Consider the following 16,953-nt stretch of genomic DNA (forward strand, 5'->3'; position numbering starts at 1 on the left):
AAAACACTAGCGAGAGAACAGCTTTATGGTCAGACCGCTGCCCAGGGGGTAAAAGGTTGTGATGGTGGGAGGTGTGAGCTTGTAATCTGATTTTGTTGTCCATCTAATAAAGATGTAAACCTGCTGGTCCTGGAATAAATATATTGATAGGTGAAAAAAAATCCACATTATTTCCTAAATAGCTCTGAATTGAGACAGTTAATACATAAAATAACAGAGAGCAGTAGACACAGAGCCGGCTTTAGGGCAGTGCGACTGGTGCAGCCGCACTGTGGAGGGGGGGCACTGTGTTTAGCAATAATGGATGACTGGAGAGATGAGGGGCACTTTTGCCTGGTGGTAGTGAGAGAATCCAAGGAGGCAGTCATTAGCGCCAAAAATGATTGTCGCACCAGGCGCCACGAGCTCTAAAGCCGGCCCTGAGTATACATGAAGTAGAGGATCTCAAACCACAAGCACAGCTTTTTAAAAAAAATTTTTTATCAGGGGCGAGATGTGCCGTGGTTTGAGGAGAACAGAGAGATTTGTGGGGAAAGAGGGTGTTGTGGCTTGCGAGAGGCCTTCATGTTTGTCTGATGTTATTTTACTTTCTGAGGAAGGAGCTATCTCCTGTTATCTTAAGAAAGAAAAGCTTTGCATACTTCACACTTTGTGTGAAGGTTTAATAAAAATACTTTTGAAGAGTTGCGAATCGCCAGAATTCTCAACCTCGTGCCGTCACACGCCCTTCGGCCCTCCATCCTTGGACTATCCTCTGCAGCCCTAGAAGCATAAGGTGCTGTCAGCCACAAGACTGACGGGCAGCTGAGGTGGACATGATTTCCGCAGGGTTTTTGTGGAGTAACTGTTTCTACTACTCTGACACTACAAGGCAGATTTACTACTGGTTCACGCACCGCAGCAACCGTGAAGCGTTTGTTTGGCCGTTTACACTATACCCAGCACCTACATTAATCTTCATAACTACTGTAACTTTGTAACTTGTTATCTCACTGATCCTCATGTAAAGCGCTCTGATGCCTCCGGGTCTAGCCAGCGCTATATAAAACTCTTCAAATAAATACATTTGGAGGGTGTTCTATTCAGCCAATGCTTCACGTCCTTTTCACATAAGTCAGCAGAAATCACTATTATCCCACATCCAGTGCAACGCGGGACAGAGAGAGAAACAGGGATGAGGTTATAAGAACGATCCTAATTTGGAACTACAACTAGACCATGCACAATTGCAACCTTAACATTGCTTTCTTCATTAGTTTTAATCATCTAACATCAGACCCCCACCCATGGCAGTCCATCCTCTCACACCGTGAAGACCACCTTCAGGATCACAGCCACCGGCTCCTTGCTGCTACTGCATCAGAGTGGGCGTGCCTGCCCAGAAGATGACAACTGCTCATCATCTGGCTTACCTTTAAAGAGACACCACACCTCAATATCTGATTAGTCATCATGTCACTGTACCACAGTTCTGTATTTTAAACTCCCTCCAATAGAAATGTGATTTCCGCAATTATTGTTTGAATTGACAAGCTGGACAATATGAAAACAATACAGAGAATACGGTAGAGTGTAGACAAAATAAAATCAGGTCTGACCTCCTAGGGTCATCATGCTCTGGACTCAGGTGGTTAACTTGAGGATAAGTATGTCTGCATTATTTTGAGATTAGACACTTTCAGGGAATGAACTTTAGTAATAACTTTCATCTGAAAAACACATACTTTTTTGCATAGTTGCCGACTGTGTTACTTGTTTCAAGTCAACTCATACACAACCGCTCAACATTCACATATTGGAGAATTTGATAGAAATGTCCATTTCAATTTTCAATTATCCTTTTAAAGGGAATCATTTCACTGTATTGCAATTCTTTTTTACTTTAGAAACTGTTTCGTTTAGACTTCAGGTGGTGGAGGTAAACAGACCATCTATATACGAGGATTGCCCCAGACCCTGGTGGGATTTGGCACAAGAACCCGTCACCTTAGGGACCACCTCTAACAAAAGCCTTTTAACAGGAAATTGATCTAAGCCTTTGTCTTACTCCACCTTACAATTTCTGTGGGTTCTGGATACCACAGTCCTGTGCGTTCTGGTTTGATGCAGTGTCATCCAAACTATGACACCGGTCGCAGGGATTGTGCATTTCATTAAGGACACATGGATGAGAAAAATTCAACTTTGAGGTCTTTTTTTCGAACATCATCTTCAATCATGACACTTGATGAAACTCAACTGGGACTTTGCCATTCTCCGGCTCCTAGTCCTGGCCTGTGTGTCGTCAAATTGTGCATCTGCAACATGGTCTGGCTATGCGTTTCTATATTCTATATTTTGCTCTATTATTTCTTACTTTTCGTATATATGCGCCTAACTTTTTACTGCACTTTACCTTACTAGATTGGTAATCTAGTTTTGGACCATCCTGCAAAATGTCCTTATGTATGACTTTGTTTCAGATGAAGCGCCCTCACACCCTCAGGGCCCAGTGCTCACTATATAATGCCACAAATAACGAAATAAAATACATTTTCCTGACTAACAACCATCTACTAGACATAAAATGTAAGGACAGTGCAGGTACTATCATAAATGTGTGGGCTTCTATATTCCCAGACAGAACATATAGAGATGTACAACTAAGAGAATTGTGTAGTGAAAGCTTTGTCGTAAAATCTTGCATTGGCAATACCGCAGCGGCACGCAGGTGTCAAACGTGGCGTTTAGCAATACACACATTGGTTGTTGTTGGGACGGACATCAACAAATTTGCAACCATTGAACACAGATTGCCCATGGGACTGCAAGAAAATCTTTCCAGCTTTCTTTCCTCTGTAAGTATTTGCACTCAAGTAGTGTGGGGGGGGGGGGGGGGGGTTGTAGTGCAGTTTGCTGTATACCTCGTCCAATACCCCCATTACATCACTCACACAGTTTCTGTACCAGATACACTCGAATGATCCCAACCCTCTCACTGACTTGTGAACTTCAAAAGTGGAAAATGTAAACTTTTTACCTTACCAGTTGCTGTAAGGAAGCCGAGTAAATGTCTGTGCCTCTGGCCCGACCCCTGGGCTCCGCAAAGAGATTCCCCAAATCGTATCCACTGCCGGAGGCCTTCTTGTAAGGAAAGCAAAGTGTTCCTCGCTTCGAAGTGATACTCCAAGGATGTTCAGTCAAGCCTGGCCGGCTCGTGGCGCTACCTGAAGCAGCACAGGAAATGTATGTGAAAGAACACAAAAAAGGAAGAGAGGCTGTGGTTTGAAGATTTGCTGTAGGGCACATATGATGTTGCAGCTTCGTCACTCAGAAAAAACTTGTGTTTGGGGGGCCGGAAGTGCGAGCCAAGAGAAGGCTGCATTCTTCTGGCACGCTGCGCTGCACTTATCTGGCTGGGCGTGATACTACATGCGGCAGAATTCGAGGCCGGCTCGGCCCGGGCTTGCACGTTCGTTTGTAGCATGTCGCCACACCCACAGCAGGGTCGAGTGTCTTTAAGAATGGGAGACGAGTTTCAAGGTGTGTTGTTTTACCTATTAGACTGAGATTTCCTTACAGGTCCCTATAGACTGTCACAGAACGGATGCAATTATGTGGCCGCATAATTATGTATTCAACGCAGTTGCCGCATAACTCACCATCTGCAAAACAAACATGGTTTCTAAGACAAAGTGATAAAAAGTTGTTGGAATAGAAAGCGCCATTCTTCGCAGCGCGCAGTGGCACACTGCTTGTAAAGGTTTAAATGTGAACTTTCAGTTGCTGATTGTTGACATCTTAGGGTGTTAAACTGTTACTAATGAGGTGAAAACGTTGCCAGTCAGTATTATTGTGAGTTAAAATACAGAACTAAACTGCTATAGAATTTAGCAATTTATCAGCATATTTGCGTTTTTCTTGCCGCATAACTCGGTACTCTATTGCTACATAATTCCACTAGCCCTGCCCATAGATAATTGAGATTTACAGCTATATCTATGATCTGAAAACAACATGAAAACCTAGATGGACCAAGCGTCTCACATTAGCCAAGTTTATAGACTTTAAAGATGTAACATGCAGCCTTTGAAAACCCTAGAGTGTGATACGAATGGACGTGTGGGGAGGAGTAGATGAACTATGGTAGTTGTAGCTGTTTTACATGTATATATTGAGCACTAATTATGTGTCACTTTTTATTGCTCAGATGTGGATTGATGCTTGAGCCTACTCTAATCTTTTGATGTTGTGAAATTAAATAAACATGAATTGTATATAGCAAAAATGTCTAAAATAATTCATAAAGTGCATTCATGGTGAAACTAATACACACATAGAGTGGCCTTGAACACAGAGTATGGTGAAAATGCGCTAAATAGTTTCTAAACACGATACGAGATGATCTTTTTGATAAAGGAACTGAGTTTTAGAAACAGGAAGAACTGTCATGAACAGTGTAAGTAGGTACCCCCACCCCTCTCTCTATTGAGTGGGCTTCCCCTCTTGTGGATGGTGTGAATACACTAACCTGCAGCTGCACCGGTCTATCGTAGAATGTCAACTATGGAGAGCTGGTCTTTGAAGACCTTTTTTCTCATCAATGGACATATCACCAATCTAGCACCTAAGAGCATAGAAGCGCTTTACAAGAGCATTTATAGATTGATTCTACTAGATAGTACATGCACTGTCTGTTGCGAGGGGTTGTACCTGACATCCTTGGTGTGGGTTTCCCCCAGCTTTTTGCCTTCCATCTCCTGTTTTTTCTGGCTTTAGGACTCTACACACTTCACCACTGCTAACCAGTGCTAAAGTGCTTGCGCTCTCTTATTTAAATATTGTAACAATGGCTTACACCCAGTTGGCCAATTTAAGTTACCTGTAAGTCCCTGATAAAGTGGTACTACATGTAACCAGGACCTGTAAATTAAATACTACTAGTGAGCCTGCAGCATTGATAGTTCCACCCACTTAACCCCTTCGCTGCTAGGCCTTTCCCCCCCGTGCTAAGCCTTTTTTGGGCTATTTAGGGTAGTTTGCTCTTAGGCCCCTGTAACTTTTTGACCACATAAGGTATCCACGCCAAATTTGCGTCCTTTTCTTCCAACATCATGGGGATTCTAAAGGTACCCAGGGTTTGTGGATTTCCCTGGAGGGGTCCCAGAAATTAGCCAAAATACAACTACATTTAGTTTTTTGGGGAAAAAAGTGCTGCAAATGAAAGCGTCTGTTTTTTTTCCTGCAAATGGTATCAAAAAATGGTTTGTGGGGCTGAAATTACCATTTTCCCAGCTTTTAGGAAATGACAGACTTTTCTCGGGAAACCAAAAATGTTTACACAGTGTTGGCATTGTTTTGGGACATAGCCTATTTTTGTTATGTTTTGTGCTTTCAACCTCCTTCCAGCTAATGGTAGAAATGAGTATGAAAGCAATAATGGATCCTGGAAAGCTATACATTTTAGAAAAGTAGACAAAATGCTGAATTCAGCAAGGGGTCATTTGGGTAAATCCATCAAGGTTTCTTTATAGAAACTAACAGTGAAATATAGAAAAAATTGAAAATTAGTTGAAAAAACAGCCTTTTGTGTCAACGTTTCCACCTGTAACTTCTTCTAATTATGACAGCTCTTTAAAAGTAATATACCGTTACATCCACTGGACCTTACTGGTTGTGGGGATATATAGGACTTTTAGGTTCACCAAGAACCCGACGAACCCAGAGCCAAAAACTGAGCAGCGTCTTGCAATGGTTTTGTATTATGTACCGGGTATATAGCAATTATTCTGGGAAAATGTATGCATGGAAAATTCGGTATGAAAGACTCCTATGTATTTTTGAAATGGGAACAAAATGTAGAGTTTAGAAGCAGTATATATTTGCACATTTCCGAAATTGGGAATACTCATACTAGCATGAGAATTATCGGTCATTTTTCAAGATGACTTCTTTTTTACACATTGTCTTTCATTTGGAAGGCAGAAATGCATCGAAAGTAACGTGGACACACCCCAATTTCACAGTGAAAAATGACCCTTTTTTGGCAAAGTGCCTGGCTGTAGTTTTTGAACCCTAGCTCTGCCGGCACCTAGGGAAACCTAGCAAACCTATACATTTATGAAAACTAGACACCCAGGGGAATCCAGGATGGGGTGACTTGACTGGCTCCCACCAGGTTCTGTTACCCAGAATCCCTTGCAAACCTAAAAAATTGTCATAAAAACCACATTTTCCTCACATCTGTGGTGGAAAGTTCTGGAATTTGCGTGGATCCACAAATTTCCACCCACCCCGCGTTCCCCAAAGTTTTCCGAGAAAAATGGTACCTCACTTGTGTGGGTAGGCCTAGTGCCCACAACAGGAAACGGCGCAAAACGCAACGTGGACACACCCCAATTTCACAGTGAAAAATGACCCTTTTTTGGCAAAGTGTCTAGCTGTAGGTTTTGAACCATTTCTTCTGCCGGCACCTAGGGAAACCTAGCAAACCTATACATTTTTTAAAACTAGACACCCAGGGGAATCCGGGATGGGGTGACTTGACTGCCTCTCACCAGGTTCTGTTACCCAGAATCCCTTGCAAATCTAAAAAATATTCCCCAAAAATATATTTTCCTCACATTTCTGTGTTGGAAAGTTCTGGAATCTGCGTGGATCCACAAATTTCCACTCACCCGCATTCCCCAAAGTCTTCTGAGAAAAATGGTACCTCACTTGTGTGGGTAGGCCTAGTGCCCGTGACAGGAAACGAAGCAAAACGCAACATGGACATACCACAATTTCACAGTGAAAAATGACCCCTGGGGAGACCGAGGGGGAGCGTTGGGTCCCGGTGGGGGCGGCGCAGCCTGGAGGTCCTCCGACCCTTTCACGCAGATCCTGCCTGACTCTAACATGGCCGCCCGGAGGACACCGGACCCTTCCATGCACCACCGGTGAGGCCCCTACCTCCATGGCCACCACAGCGACAGCCTCCCCAGCGGCATCCGAGAGGGTCGATACGCCCCCAGCTGGCCCACCCATCGCCTACCCACAGCGGACCGCTTGAGAGCCCCCTGGTGCCCCGGGGGACCCCGGGGAACAGCGAGGGCCGGCGCAACAGGCCACGCCGGCGTGAGGTGGCGACAAGAGGGGTACCCCAGATACCGGGTGCGGTGGACACACGGGGAAACTCGGAGAGGACAGTGGCTCTTGGAGGGTGCGACGCGAGCCCGAGCTCCCCCACCACTCACAACAGGACCTCGTCGACTCCATACTGAAGGACTACGGGGGTCTCGCCTCCGCTGTGGGCTCCTGAAGGGGGCTTGGTCTATGCGGCAACCGCAAAGATAGCTATCGAATTCTGTGGAGTGCGCCCCCTAATCCACGGGGATGACGCAAGTGATTTCCCACCCATAGCATCGGATGCAGACGTGGTCTCCGTGTGGGTGGCCTACTACTGGGAGCACCCTGCCTGTGGCTTCTCGTGCCTGACATAGGCGACTCCTGTACCCTGCCTGCAGAGGGAGACCCAGAATACCGGCCCTGGCTGCTGTCCTCCGGTGCCGCTCTCCCGCCGTCCATCACCACCGTGGGGACCCGCGCCTTCCTCCTTTCGCGGACCCCTGGCGCCACTGAGGGCTCTTGAGACCTGACCGACGGCACCGGCCCTTCCATCCCACGTGGGGTCAAGATGGGGAAATCAAGGCCCGCGCAGCACCACGCGGTCCCGGAAACAGCCCCGGAGAACATGTCAAAGACCTCGACCTGGTCCCCCAGTACGGCACCCTCCACAGATCTATCAATCTCGGATAAACTGGATAAGGTCCTCGCCGCCATCGAGCACCCTGGCGACAGACGTCAACCTTCTCCGAGATTATCACCGTAAATTAGCTGACCGGGTGCGCACAGAGGAACGGACACTAGAGGAAATACAGCCAATGCTAAAGGAACACCAGATGACGCTCCAGTGGGTCCTCACTCGTCTAACCGCGGTGGAGGAGCGCGCACAAGACTTGGAAGGCCGCTCGAGACGCTGCAACATCCGAGTGCTGGGACTACCGGAGGGTGTCGAGGGTGGAAACCCCATAGACTATATGGACACATGGCTGAAATCCTTTACCCCAACATCAGACCGTACAGCATTCTTCTCCATAGAACGAGCTCACCGAGTGCCAGCCCGAAAACCCCCGCCTGGTGCGGCTCCTCAGCCACTCCTTGCTAAGTTCCTACACTTCCGGGATCGAGATGCGGTGCTCCGGGCGGCGGGACTGGCGGCGCCACTACGGGTGGAAAACAACCAAATAATGATCTTCCCGGATTATGCCCGAGCAGTACAACAGCAAAGATCGTCCTTCCTGGACGTAAAGCGGAGACTACGGGACAATAAGAATCAATATGCTCTGCTCTTCCCAGCCCGCCTCAAGATCCTCCACAACGTGTCTTCCCTTTTCTTCACATCTGCGGAAGCCGCACAGGACTGGGCAGATCAACATTGCTCGCGGGCACTCAATCCTCATCCCCAAAGGGGCTCGCCTCTCAAAACTTTCCGCACTCGGAAACGCCCCACGAAACTCCGCAACATCGAGTCAAGAACAACGAGCGGCTCCCACGACTCGCCCGATCTTGAACAGATTATGCGAGAGAGATGCAAAGCTCTGCAAGCAGCAATCGATCTGCGCTCCACACAACCCTCGGAACCCATAGATCGACCCCCGCACCTGTTCTCATCAGAAGGCGAAAACGACAGCGATGGCACCGTCTCGGGGGCAGACCTGGCGGCCCTTCCCCATGCCACTCCACAAACTGCAGATGGACTGCAGGACGGACCGACCTCTCCTACCTCGCCCTGAGGCAACTCAGGCATACAGACTGCCACACTGTATCCTTATATGTAATGTTCGCCTCACACCCATTGTCTCAAAAACGGGGACTGACACCCTGCACATGACGTGCATTGCTCCTTCTACATGCCCACTCAGCGGGAGGCCTCGCACTTGCATGTCGCCACCCCCTATCACATAGAGCAGTTATCCCCCCTCGTGTTACGGGAGGAAGTTTGGACACACCGTTTCCTAAACGATGAGTCCTATGTATTGGGACAGTTTCCCGCACCCCCACACGTTGTTTATACCCCGGTTCATACATGTCCCACTCCGCCATGGAGCTTCACACCACAGAATATTCGAGTGGCCAGGCTCCCCCTCCGCCTACTCCCCCCAGGTGCAGCGCATCTCTAGGAGACCACTAAATGATTTATCTAATGGGCACCTCACCCAACCCACACACAGCATTGGCTACTCATGGCGAAGCTGACGAAAAACGCAGACATTAACATACTCACGCTCAATACACGCGGTCTACACACCCCACGTAAGCGCTATGCGATATACGCCTACGCGAAGCGACAGAAAGCGTCTATCCTCTGCCTACAGGAAACCCACCTTAACTCAACCGAAGTGGGCAAACTGCGAGTAAAATGGCGCGGATTTATCTGCGCCACAACCTACTCCTCGTTTGCCCGTGGGGCACTGATATGGATCCGCCCAGGAACCCCATTCCGGGAACTTAGACGGGTGGTGGACGAAGAAGGCAGATTCGCCCTACTGGAGGGACTTTTAGATGGGAGGGCTATCCTCTTGGGAAGTGTGTACGCCCCGAATGTCGATCAGGATAAATTCTGGGATCGACTCACAAACTCTCTGGCCCAATTCACACATGTACCCTGGATACTAGGCGGGGACTACAATTGTATCCTGGATCCGAGACTGGACCGATCGCACCCCCCACTCCCGCACTCCCCTACCCACAGACAAACTAAACGATTCATAGCATGGGTCGCACACTGGTCACTCACAGACGCATGGAGACTGCACCACCCCCAGGCCCGCATTTACTCTTTCCACTCCATCCCTCACAACCTGCGAGTCCGGCTCGACCGATTCTTATGCACCGCAACGCTTCTCCCGCAAATATGCCACTCAGATTATCTAGGCAGAGTCGTTTCAGACCACGACGCACACCTTCTCAGCCTCCAGTGGAGACCCCCGCACCCCCCTGTCCCCACATGGCGATTATCGCGGGACTGCCTCACAGACCAGGTTTTTACACACGAACACCAACGCAGCATTCAAGAATACTTTACTCATAATACAGGGACCGCATCGTCAACCCTGGTCGAGTGGGACGGCTTCAAGGTGGTAGTCCGTGGGGAATGTATTCAGCAGAGAGTCGGGGTAAGACAGACCTTGGAGCAGGCCCTTGAGAAGGCGGAACAGGGACTGGCCCAGTCGGTAGCGACGGCGACCCAAGTCGCCCACGCCAAATCAGAATATCAAGCGGCGTGCATGGACCTTCGGCGTCACGATTTTCGGACTTATGAGACCCGAATGCACAAGGACCGTGATAAAACGGGAACACTCCTGGCATGGCTCGCTAAACAAGATACTGAAGTTCGGCCCATCACCACAATTATAAATCCCCAGGGCACCCTGGTACAATCTCAGGATGAGAACCTCCAGGCATTCTATCAACATTATTCAGCAGTCTACACTGTCCCCTCATCCCTCGATCCGGGGGCCGTCGACCACTTCCTAGACCCTCTCCCCCTCCCCCAGATATCTGCTGAGGACAAGAAGGGGTTGGACGCAAAGATACAAACCACTGAGATTACAGGCGCTATACGAGCACTGGCCCGTGGTACGGCCCCAGGCCTTGATGGGTTTCCACTCGAATACTACGCCACCTTTGCCCCTCAGTTGACTCCTCGCTTATCAACAGTGCTGGACTCGGCGCTCCGAATCGGCGAACTGCCTAGCTCCATGAGAGCGTCGGTGATTGTGACATTCCCAAAACCCGACCGGGACCCCCAACTCCTAGCCTCCTATCGCCCCATCACACTACTCACGGCCGACTGCAAAATCCTGGGGAAAATCTTAGCGGATAGATACTCACAAATTATACGCCTGTTAGTACATCCAGACCAATGCGGTTTTGTCCCGGGGAGAAATACTTCTCACAATATCCGGCGCCTCTTTCACATCCAGGATCAGATTGGCGATCGATTCCCTCGGGCGGCGTGTCTGATCTTGGACCTTGAGAAGGCGTTTGACACTCTAACATGGCAGTTCCTCTTTGCCGTCCTCGGACGGGTGGGACTAGGCCCCACACTCATAGCCTACACTCGCCTGCTCTACACCAACCTTACATCCCGGGTCCGCCTTGGTCGCTACATCTCCCTGGAATTCGCAATACACAGGGGCACACGACAAGGGTGCCCCCTCTCGCCCTTATTATTCGCGCTTGCGGTGGAACCCTTAGCTATCCGGCTCCGCTGGGACGGGCAAGCCTGGGGTATTCCACTCGCGGACGTCACGCACTGCGTATCCATGTACGCAGACGACCTCCTCATACACATACGGGATAGAACAGCGGATCTCACCATACTCGAGACCGCCCTGATGGAGTTACGGTATACGATCCACAATTGGGTTCTGGCGGAGCCTCCCGTTGGCCCCGATTGGTCGGGTAGCTCTTGCAAAGATGATACTGGTCCCGCGGCTTTTATATTACTTCATCAATCTCCCAGTAATCCCACCCCGCTCCTTTTTCAAAGATTTAGACACACTCCTTAGCTCTCTAATATGGGGTAAGGGGTGGCACAGGATCGCGCTAGCAAAGCTAACTACCCACAACAGAGGGGGGGCTTGGCGCGCCATCATTTGAAGCCTACTTCCTGACGGCGCAGCTCCAGTGGCTTTCATATTGGACAGCAGACAAATACACACTCGAAACATGTACTGCCACGGGTCGTATGCCCATACCAGAGTTGCGTCGCCTACTCCTACCGGGATCCCGCCCCACGCGAACCTACCCCTTCAAGTGGACATTGCCCGGAAGTGCGTCCAGCGTATACACAGCATGGCACCAAATTGTCCCCCATACACACCATTACTCTACCATTAGTCGGCTGGCCTAGACACGGGGGATTTTCACTTCTGCCATGCTTCGGGAATGGACGTCTAGAGACATTGCAGAGGCAGAAATACTGTTTGAAGAGGGACAGCTCAGGTCGTACCGGCAGCTTATGGACGACTATGACCTGCCCCCAGGCCAGTTCCTGCTTCACCGCCAACTCCTCAGCCACTACCGACCATATTCTGACCTCACATTGGGGGAACCTCCCACACACCCAGTTCTTCACACAATATTACGAATGGGACTGGGTCGCCACCTTACCACATGGCTGTACAAATCGATTAGGGAACTGACACCCCCACTGCTAGCATCCCTACGGTCCCTCTGGGAGGAGGAAGCAGGACGACCATTTCACGATAGCGAGTGGGAAAGAGCGATAGAATTCCCCAAAAAAGTATCCAGGAACGCCCGATTTAAGAACATACAGTTTCACATCCTACATAGGGCCTACCCAACGCCAGCGCGCCTACAGCGCTTCTACCCCGACACGACCTTCCTCTGTCCTCGTTGTCAAGCGGGGGATGCAGCCTTTTCCCACATGTTCTGGACCTGCCCGGGCATTCAGAACTATTGGTCATCTATCCACTCGACACTCAGAGATCTCACCGGGCTGACCCACTTGACTACCTGGGAGGGTTGCGCGTTGGGCATACTCGGACGGAGAAAGCGACACAAAATACCAATGCGCTTTGTTTTCCTAGCCCACCTGCTGGCCAAACGCTGTATAGCCATGCACTGGCGGTCCCCGTCGGGCCCTCCGATTGCGGCATGGGTGGGGGCGGTTCTTAAATGGGCTGCAGCTGAGGAGGATGCAATACGTGAGGAAGAAGCTAAAGGTATCCGCAAAGTCCCAATCTCCCTAGAATGGGCGCTTCTATTGCACCAATTCAGACAATCCCAGACCTCGAAGATCCCGGTCACCGACATACATACCCCCGACACCGCACAGCCACATGCTGTACGTGCTCCCAGGGCAGGGGATCCCCCCCCGAATCTCCGCGCCACCCCTAGACCCATCGGGTTCGCCCTCGCTCGCCTGACATACTAAACGGCCCCCCACACCAACCCGCGCACCCACCCCCTCCTAAGCGAGAGGCAGCTGCACTGTCGAGTAGGCATTAGCGGACTCACAGCATACGCCTGGCCCAACTACTAAGAACCCCATGGCACCTCCCAGTTTAGTTCTCCCCCCCCAGTTTTTCTTACTGGCGAAGACCTGCTACAACACAGGCCGTATTTACGCAGAATAAGATGCAAACGTACTCTCTATATTGATGTTGGTCTACTCTGCTACTGATATATCACAGTCACCTGTACGGAATGTGATGTCTGTATGCTTATATTAACAAATGCCAATAAAAAGAATTTTTTTAAAAAAAAAAACATTATAACACGCTATGTCACTACCCAAATGGTCAATCGGCCAGATGGGCCTTCAAATAGGGCTGAGAAAAATGGGGGGGGGTGATCTTGCCCAAGGGATCGGGTGAGGTTGTCTGCCAGGCCAATCGGTCCCCCAGGTGGGGCAGAAAACAGCAGACAGAAATGTGCCCCCCTTGCAAAAGTAATAAATCCCTAGTGCCTAGTAGGGTTTTCTGCCTCCCCCCCTCCCGCCTAAGGCAGAAAGGCCAAAAAAGGGGCAGATCTGTCCCCAGGAAGCAACCATGTCGCTTCCATTACACACAAAACAAAATCCCTGGTGCCTAGTGGGGGTTTCTGCCCCCCCCCCGGGTGGCAGAAAGGGGAAACAAAATGGGATGATCTGTCCCCAGGGGTGGGCAGAATACACATATAAAGAAATCTGCCCCCTGGAAGCGACCCTTGGCCAAGGGGTTGTTTCCATTTTAATTTAAAATAAGTCCCTGGTGTCCAGTGGGGTTTTCTGCCCCCCACCCCCGGGCAGAAAGGCAAACAAAACAGGCCAATCTGCCCCCGGGGGGGCAGAATACACATACAAAAACAATATGCCCCCTAGAAGCGACCCTTGCCCAAGGGGTCACTTCCATTTCATTTTTAAAATGAGTCCCTGGTGTCTAGTGGGGTTTTCTGCTCTCCCCCGGGGGCAGAAAGGCCCAATAAAAAAGCCGATCTGCCCCCGGGGGGCCAGAATACACATTAAAAATAAATTGCACTCTGGAAGCGAGCCTTGCCCAAGGGGTCGCTTACTTTTATATTGAAAATAATTCCCTGGTGTCTAGTGGGGGTTTCTGCCCCAAAAAAGGGGTGATCTGCCCCATGGGGGCAGAATTCCCAAACTAAGCAAATTGGCCCCCTGGAAGCGACCCTTGCCCAAGAGGTCACTTCCATTTACATTTAAAAATAATCCCTGGGTCTAGTGGGCTTTTCTGCCCCCCCCCCCCCCCACAGGCCCAGAAACGGCCAAAAAACGGCCGATCTGTCTTTAAAACAATTTGCCCCCATAGGAAGCGACCCTTGCCCAAGGGGTCACTTCCTTTTAACAAAAAAGGACATCCCTGGTGTCTAGTGGGGCATTCTTGCTGCACGATCGCAACGCTGTGCGCGATCGTGAAGCAGGAATGCCCTGCATTGAGACATCAGGGGAGAGGAAATACTCTTTCCTCTCCCCCGATGCCTCAATGTGTCTCCAAATCCCCCTCCCGCCCCACCGGAGGACCCAAACACTCACCCTCTCCTCCGGACACCTGGAAGCACATGCCTTCCAGGTGTCCCAGCGCTTCCTGATGACGTTGGCGCGCGCTGTGCGCGCTGACGTCACAGGATCGCCGAGGGGGTGGGGGGGGGGGTCAGGGGTGGCAGCATAAGCTCTTACGCTGCCATCCCCCTGTGTGCCATGACGGAGCGGTTCCGTCATGAGCACAGCCCAACCGATGCTCATGACGGAACCGCTCCGTCATGAGCATCCAAGGGGTTAAGTATCCCTTTCAACATGTCTCAGGCATGTCATTGCAGCCTGTGTGTGCAGTTTAAACTGCCATTTCGACATAACAAAATAAACCTTTTGCCAAGCCTAAACCTTACTTTTAAATACATATTGGTCACCTCTAGGGTAGGCCATAAACAGCCCAAATGGCAGGGTGCGGTGTATTTAAAAAGTTGGACATGTATGTTTATCTTTTACATGTCCCGGTAGTGAAAGACTCTTAAATTAGTTTCCCACTACTCCAATGCCTAATTCTTCCATGGGATAAGATTGAGTTACCTTATTACATTCAGTAAGTGCTAACCTTTAACTGGGAGCAGGTAGGGATATTGAATTTGGTATCTAGGGAATTGTATTTTAAATCCCTCTTTAATAGTAAACTTGGATTTAAAGTCACAATTCTGAAAATGCCACTTTTAGAAAGTTGACATTTTCTTGTTCTAACCATTTGGTGCGTGCAACCTGTATCCTGGGTCACATGACATGGTGTAGCTGGCAGTTGGTTTTGTTTTTTGATCCCAAACAGTGAGTTCCAAAACCACCCCCTTCTGTACCTTCTCTAGAATTATATCCTGTACCACCATTTATTTCACAGACTGTGCTTAATGTCCCCACCTTCATCTCTTTGGTTTGTCATCTCATTCACATTTAATCTCTCTTGTATCCATACTTCATTCACCATGTTCTGTTTAAATTCATTTTCATGCTCATTTGTAGTATCAATAAGAAACTTGTTTTATTTTATTTTCTTATTTGATAGAGTTGATGCTCTATATTTAGTTATAGTATGATGGTCTTTAAATAGCCCTTATTGGCATATTACCGGTGCTACATTTTCCTTAGTTCTGCATGTACTCGCATATTTTGCGCATTTTATAGGTTGGTATATACTTGCTTCACATACCTTTTTTCAGCACACTCGCGTCACGTTGCGCAATAGTGTGCTTGTGTCTTCAGACTAACACGTATAATGCCAAATGTCTAATTTGTAAATTTATTCTAAGTATTTGGGGGTAGGGGATATCATTCTAGAGAAGGGGGATGTTTTGCGATAATTAGCATGTATAGGAAAACATGTTAGATTGGACCCATGTGACAAAAATAGGAATTAGCATTCCCTTTCTCTATTTAAACTATATGTCTACAATGCAAATTCATATGTAAAAGCAAACTAGATTCTGATTGTTTTTTGTTTAGGAGAATTTTTCTTTGTTAAAATTGTGGGAGAGAATTTATTTGTCCTGAAGAAGGTGGCCTAATATCCAGGGTACCCACCAAAACGCATCGATGCAGAAACTTGATAGCAAATCTGAAGGGCATTGAAAGTACACTGTAGATAATGATTTGGTGACATTTTTTGATGTATATATTGAATCAAGAAGATTGGTGAGAAGAAAAATATACACTGTAGTTTATTGTATTCTCCCCGTCTATGTTTGTGTTCTGTAATGGATTATATTTTATTGTAAAATAGGGTCCCGTTACGAAGGACACTGCGAGGATTTGTCTTCAAGGTAACTTTATTCCATAAAAGACAGGCAGGTACAGAGAAGCAGCAGGAAGTATGCGGCATTCAGCTCCCCTCAGCTGTAACTGTCCCAACACCGGACACAGGCTTCACGTTCCATGTTCCATGGAACGTGAAGCCAACACAGTATTCAATATTAAATAATAATAGTAAAAGGACATAACAATATTAAGAGGACATAACACATCTCCCTCCCCTTTTTTTTAACGATGGAAAAAAACACACAAACAAAAATATTTACATTTCACATGAAAACCATGGAATGTAGAACACCGCAAATGCATAAACATTGTCACAAATACAAATTAATGAAAAGTTTATATTACAATGGAAAATTCTCAGAAATATAATCTTTTAACCAAACAGGAGGTCTTTTTTCTCGCTTGGAATGCTCGGAGTCAGAGACAGTTTCCTCTAAACCTGAATCAGGAGACTCTCAACTTCACATTTAGAATTACGTGACCTCAGATGATGTGAATCATTTGGAATATTATCTTGTACGATTGCTGGTGAACTTACACAATTACTGACATCAGAATTATCATCAAAATTAAATATATTGGGAATCAAATTAGTACAAGAAGGT

At 48.2% G+C, this 16,953-nt stretch overlaps 1 protein-coding gene across 2 annotated transcripts in view; it reads right to left on the reverse strand.

Moving 5' to 3' along the window:
• The window catches only part of SELPLG (selectin P ligand), a 96,432-nt gene extending 93,039 nt beyond the window's left edge, over positions 1-3,393 (reverse strand). Inside the window, exon 1 of one of the 2 annotated variants that reach the window (XM_085633461.1) lies at positions 3,025-3,393. The gene's annotated coding sequence lies outside the window, so the exon portion shown is untranslated. Of the gene's footprint in view, positions 1-3,019 lie in introns of both variants that reach the window. The other variant, XM_085633462.1, reaches the window with a different exon arrangement.
• Positions 3,394-16,953: the final 13,560 nt, after the last annotated feature.

The sequence above is a fragment of the Triturus cristatus genome, chromosome 11 (assembly GCF_964204655.1).
Source record: "Triturus cristatus chromosome 11, aTriCri1.1, whole genome shotgun sequence".
NCBI lineage: Eukaryota > Metazoa > Chordata > Amphibia > Caudata > Salamandridae > Triturus > Triturus cristatus.